The sequence below is a fragment of the Pongo pygmaeus genome, chromosome 19, assembly GCF_028885625.2.
Source record: "Pongo pygmaeus isolate AG05252 chromosome 19, NHGRI_mPonPyg2-v2.0_pri, whole genome shotgun sequence".
Classification (NCBI taxonomy): Eukaryota; Metazoa; Chordata; class Mammalia; order Primates; family Hominidae; genus Pongo; species Pongo pygmaeus.
Genome location: NC_072392.2, coordinates 83,024,214 through 83,030,440, shown reverse-complemented (window position 1 = coordinate 83,030,440; position 6,227 = coordinate 83,024,214). Strand labels below are relative to the sequence as shown.

Genomic DNA, 6,227 nt, shown 5'->3' with positions numbered 1-6,227 from the left:
AATTTTCGATGTTTTCTTCATTAAAACATTCAGAGTATATGCCAGTAAACTTGAATTTTTTTTTTTTTAGACTGCTGAGAAACTAGGTGAAACTGAGAAACTTAGTATAATGATTGAAGAATGTGGAGGCTTAGACAAAATTGAAGCTCTACAAAACCATGAAAATGAGTCTTTGTATAAGGCTTCGTTAAGCTTAATTGAGAAGTATTTCTCTGTAGAGGTGAGTAATGAATGGTAATATCAATAACAACTTGGAAACATGTAAAGCCAAGGCCATGAGCCCTTTTTTCCCTCATACTTTTAAAAATGAGCCTCATATCTTTGTTAAATACAGTAAAATATCAGTGTGCATAGGACATAATGTGCTTATTTGCCCCTCTGATGTTTGGCTTGATGGTAATACAATCTATTTATTTATTTATTTAGTTTTGGTTTCTACAAATTATTTTATTAGAATGTCAGACTCAAAAGGGGCTACCAGTAAGATGCCTGAAAATGCTATATATGATTTAAGCTTGACCCATGACACCTGCTATCACTGGATCCAGAGTGTGAACAAAGGAAAAGGAAGTAGAGGTGGGTGGGGACAGCACCAGCCCTGGCTGGCCAGACCTCAGGCCCACAGACCTGGTGGCCCCATAACCACCAGGATCCCTACAATGTACACATTCCTAATTCAGGCTCAACTCTCCTTTACCCAAGAGTAAATGCCTCAGGACTCAATCTGAATCACTGTCCGTCTCGGCTTCTTTCACATCCATGCTGAATTTGTACTCCTGGTCACATCCCATGTAAGCATCACTCATGAAGTACAGTGTCATTGTGGGCACCAGTGGCTAGGGCCACAAAGTCCAACTTCACCTTGGCCTTCTGCTGCAGGATCAGCCTCTTGATGGAGATGAAGCTATTGAGCTTGGCGTCTCCAATCACCACCCACCAGCCCTCTTCACATTTCTGTGGGAAGAGAGGCGCAATGACAGGGCCTGTGACTTCCTCCTCTCGCTCCAGCTGCACTAGCACCACCACTGGCCCACCACTGCGGATGCTGTCCTTATCCACCACCTCCTAAGATAGTTCAATATTAGGGTAGCGGTTACAAAAGCGAGCTACATCTGTAATCTGGCTGTCAGTCAGCTGAAGAATTGCGTTCCGTTCTTCGTCCTCCATCTCCATGATGTCGAAAACACTCTCCACTCCCTTGTCTGTGCAACGTTTGATATGCTCAGAGGTGAAGTGTGGCAGCTGCTTCAGGTATGAGTCCTTGGACCACATGGCTTGGGTGACCATCTGGGCTAGTTCCATAGCTGCCAGAGCAGAGCTGAGCCACCCATTGCTGGAGAGGACATCCACGCAGGCCTGGACGAGCCGGACTGCCTTACTAAGGATTTCCTCCATATCTGACTGCAACTCAGCACTCAGCTGCATGCGGGACAGGTGAGCCTGCAGGAGTAGGTTGGGCTTGATGTGCGGCTCATTGAACTTAGGGTTATTCAGCTTGTGGGGGACCTTCTGAGCCAACTGCCTCAGGAAGTCGTCTTCATGGTGCTGGATGGGGATGTTCTCGTACTCTGCTGCATCGGAGATGATCTCAATAAGCTCTTGCACCTTGGTCTTGGCGTTGAGGTGAGATTTTAAAAGTCACCAGATTAGTTTCAAATGAACAGCCTTGAGAATCTTAGAATAACTTGAGGGTAAGTTAATGGGTGTCATTGTAGGAGGTGATAGAGAAGTAGGTCAAACCCACCACCATGCTCTGGGCCTAATACAGTCTTTTCCTATTGAAAAGTGACAGTTGGGGAAGAAAAAAATCTCGGCCTGTTTCTGTTACTGTAGTAGCATTCATGAATTGGCAAAGTTTCGGAGACCCTCCCTCCCCTATGTCAAATACTAGAATATCAGACAGGATTAAAGGTGTAATATGCAGATCGAGACCTAGAGATTAAATACAGACTTCTAGGTAGGCTGCTGCTTGGAATACTTGTATTATTTTTATATTTATTTTTTAATATATTTCCAGGAAGAGGAAGATCAAAACGTTGTGCCAGAAACTACCTCTGAAGGCTACACCTTCCAAGTTCAGGATGGGGATCCTGGGACCTTTAACTTTTAGATCACGTAGCTGAGGCGTAAATTTGTTGTGTACTATGTTTGGTATTTTGTCTTATTGTTTCTCTACTAAGAACTCTTTTTTAAATGTGGTTTGTTACTGCAGCACTTTTTACACTGAAACTATACTTGAACAGTTCCAACTGTACGTACTGTATGAAGCTTGTGCTCTGACCAGGTTTCTTATTTGTATGTGGAATTTCCTGTCTTGCAGCATCCTGTAAATAAACCTTCAAGTCCACCCTTTTCTTGACTTCACCATGCCTATGTGTTGCTTTCTAATTTGGGGCCTTTAATGTTGCCAGTGAAAGGTAACCCGTCCAAACTGATGGGATTAACCAGAGGTAGTCCTGGCTGCAGTTTTTACAGAAGAATGAATAAAATTTTCCAGAAACCCTCAGCCAGTGTCTCCTTAAGTCTCTTTGGCCAGGGAGATGGGCTAAACACCTTAAATTTAATCATAAATCTCTCCTGGAGCTACAAGTGGAATTCATTCCTCCCAAACTTCAAGGCTGAATGGGATTCCAAGGTAAATCATGGCTGCACATGGGCCTCACCTGGGAATGTACCCAGTTCTGTTTAGTTGATGAGGGGCATGAGGGTCCACCTTGTGTCTTTTTAAAAAATGTAATTCCCAAGGGCTCTTGTACAGTATAGGTTGATCACTACTATTCTTTTTGAGATGGAGTCTCACTGTGTCACTCAGGCTGGAGTGCAGTGGCACGATCTCGGCTCACTGCAACCTCTGCCTCCCAGGTTTAAGCGATTCTCTGCCTCAGCCTCCCGAGTAGCTGGGATTACAGGCGCCTGCCATCATGCCCAGCTCATTTTTGTATTTTTAGTAGAGATGGGGTTTCACCATCTTGGCCAGGCTGGTCTTGAACTCCTGACCTTGTGATCACCCGCCTCGACCTCCCAAAGTGCTGGAATTACAAGCGTGAGCCACTGCATCTGGCTGATAGCCACCACTCTTAAGGAATGTGCTGTCACTGGAACAGGCAATGGATTCTGAGTAGAAACCACAAAGTGTTAACTATAGTAGTACCACATAAGTCTTAGGAAAAGTGAAATGCTCACTGCAACCTCCCCCTCCTGGGTTCAAGCGATTCTCCTGCCTCAGCCTCCCGAGTAGCTGGGATTACAGGTGTGCGCCACCACGCCCAGCTAATTTTTGTATTTTTAGTAGAGACGGGGCTTCACCATGTTGGCCAGGTTGGTCTCGATCTCTTGCCCTCATGATCCACTGCCTTGGCCTCCCAAAGTGCTGGGATTACAGGCATGAGCCACCGCGCCCAGCCAAGACATCTTTTCAAGTCAGTAGTAATATACTGCAACAAGTCTCCATTTACCTTCTTGGCTACAAACATGAGGATTTCCTTCCCCTTGTTCATCAACGTGCATACAAATATATTTTGCCTTTTGCAGGTAACAGTTGCGTTTTAAAATCCTTCCATGGAACGATGTTTAATCCTTACCTTGTTTAGGTATAGAACACTGGCTTATTTGAAGCACCCCCTGCAGCCAAGTTGCTAAAATGGGACACTAGGCCGGGTGTGGTAGCTCACGACTGTGATCCCAGCACTTTGGGAGGCCGAGGCAGGCAGATCACTCGAGGTCAGGAGTTTGAGACCAGCCTGGCCAACACAGTGAAACCCCGTCTCTACTTAAAAAAAAAAACAAAAAACAAAAATTAGCCGGATGCGGTAGTGGGCGCCTGTAAGCTACTTGGGAGGCCAAGGCAGAAGAATCACTTGAACCTGGGCGGTGGAGGTTGTAGTGAGCTGAGATCACGCCATTTCACTCCAGCCTGGGCAACAGAGCGAGACTTTGTCTCAAACACACACACACACACACACAAACAACAAAAAATAAAATGGAACACTAAACCCCTGTGTTACACATGGTCCTCATAAGCATAGAGCATTTTGTTTGGAACCTTGGATCACTTTCTCAGCTTTTCCTGTACAAAGGCTCCCATAAAGGGGAGGGGGAAGAGACATTAACAGTACAGACTGCCCTTCCTTTCCTACTTACTTGCTCCTGTCTTCCTCTCCCCAGTCCCTTCCTGGATACTGAATCCAAAAGTCTTCAGCTTGAGAAAAGGTGATGGGGAAGTAAACCTGGACATCCTAGATTTTTGCTTTAACATGGGAGAGTTTTAATGGCTTCAGAAGGACTAGTGTAAAAGACAGGATAGAAAGCGTAAGGTCTGGATTTGTTAAAGGAGGTATGACTCAATAGTGAGGTAATGAACAGGAGATAGCTGGTTTCCAAAAAAGTTTTTTTTTCATATTTTAGATAAAATGCTTAACATGCTAGTTTCCTTGGAGTGGTTAGATCCATAGAGGCATTGGGAGATTTTTATTTAATTTATCTGTGGGTAACTTAATATCTTTGAGAATGACAGAATGACTTTATAACCAGCTTGATTTGTAAAAGTCACGATAAAAACATTGTGTAGCCACCAACTTCTCCCTCTTGCAGTGTTAATGTCTAAACTGCTAGTGATTTATTAATGTACCAACATTTTTCGTTTCCTAGCAGTTTGAAAGCTCTTTTTTTTTTTTTTTTTTTTTTTTTTGGAGATGGAGTCTCGCTCTTGTTGCCCAGGCTGGATAGAGTTCAGTGGCGCGATCTTGGCTCACTGCAACCTCTGCCTCCCGGGCTCAAGAGATTCTCCTGCCTCAGCCTCCCGAGTAGCTAGGACTGCAGGCTCCCACCACCACACTTGGCTAATTTTTTTTTTGAGACGGAATCTTACTCTTTCTCCCAGGCTGGAGTGCAGTGGCGCGATCGCGGCTCACTGCAACCTCCACCTCCCAGGTTAAGCGATTCTCCTGCCTCAGCCTCCCGAGTAACAGGGTTACAAGTGACCACCACCACACCAGGCTAATTTTTGTATTTTTATTAGAGATGGGGTTTAGCCATGTTGGCCAGGCTGATCTCGAACTCCTGACCTCAAGTGATCTACCCGGCTTGGCCTCCCAAAGTGCTGGGATTACAGGTGTGAGCCACCGTGCCCGGCCATCTAGCAGTTTGAAATGTCATTTAAGACTTTGGTAGTGTTAAAGAGTACAGAGGCGGAGAGGAAAGCTAGAGGTGCGGGTGGGGAACATGTCGGAATCAGAGCTTGGCAGGCAGTGGGACCAGTGCCTGGCAGATGTGGTGGTGAAGATAGGTACTGGTTTTGGATTAGGAATTGTTTTCTCACTTACCTTCTTTAAAAGAAGAATGTGGCCATTAGCCTTCAGTTCTGGCACGGGATTAGGAATGGCTTGCTCCAACTGTTAGCATGATTTCCAAGCTCCATATCTTCTACATGGAAAATATGTCAAAGAGCAGGAGCAGTGACTTCACCTGAGAACGTCCCAGTGGGAGGACAAGAGAAATCATGTTTATTCCTCAGGAATACTGAAGTGTCCTGGAGTAAGCTGCCATTCTTCTGTAACAATGTTATCCGTAATGCTTTAAACTCCAGCACCTGGTTATGTATTTGAAACCAAGTCTGTTTCTTGTTTTGTATTTTTTCTCTGGAAATTGTAGGGAGGTGGTCTTAAATAAATTTAACAAAAATAGGAAAAAAAAAAAGAAAAAAAAAGTATTTGATAGGCCGGGCATGGTGGTTCACGCTTGTAATCCCAGCACTTTGGGAGGCTGAGGCAGGCGGATCATCTGAGGTCAGGAGTTCAAGACCAGCCTGCCCAACATGGCAAACACTGTCTCTACTAAAAATACAAAAAATTAACTGCGCGTGGTGGCGGGAGTTGGATGTTGCAGTGAGCCGAGATTGCACCACTGCACTCCAGCCTGGGTGACAAGAGTGAGATTCCGTCTCAAAAAAACAAAAAAAACTTTGATAAATTATATATCTTTACCTATAACTTTCATTTTTGTATTTGTTTTTGTTTTAAGCAAGGGAGGAAAGGTAATATTCCTAATATCATTTGGCAATTATCAAAGTAAAAACTGCTAACACTTATTTTGCTTATTGAAATAATCTTAAAAGGGTAACATTAAAAGATTGAACATCAGTGTTAAACATTTCACAAAGTATTGATTCTTTCATTGCTATATTGCATTTTGGCTGAAAATAATCAAGCTTGATTATTTTTAGGACAAAG

At 44.1% G+C, this 6,227-nt stretch overlaps 2 pseudogenes; one reads left to right on the top strand and one right to left on the bottom strand.

The window, feature by feature from the left end:
• Nucleotides 1–555: 555 nt before the first annotated feature.
• Nucleotides 556–1,626, bottom strand: LOC129017616 (U5 small nuclear ribonucleoprotein 200 kDa helicase-like; annotated as a pseudogene).
• Nucleotides 1,627–5,213: 3,587 nt separating this feature from the next.
• Nucleotides 5,214–5,663, top strand: LOC129017684 (MICOS complex subunit MIC10-like; annotated as a pseudogene).
• The last annotated feature ends 564 nt before the right edge of the window (nucleotides 5,664–6,227 follow it).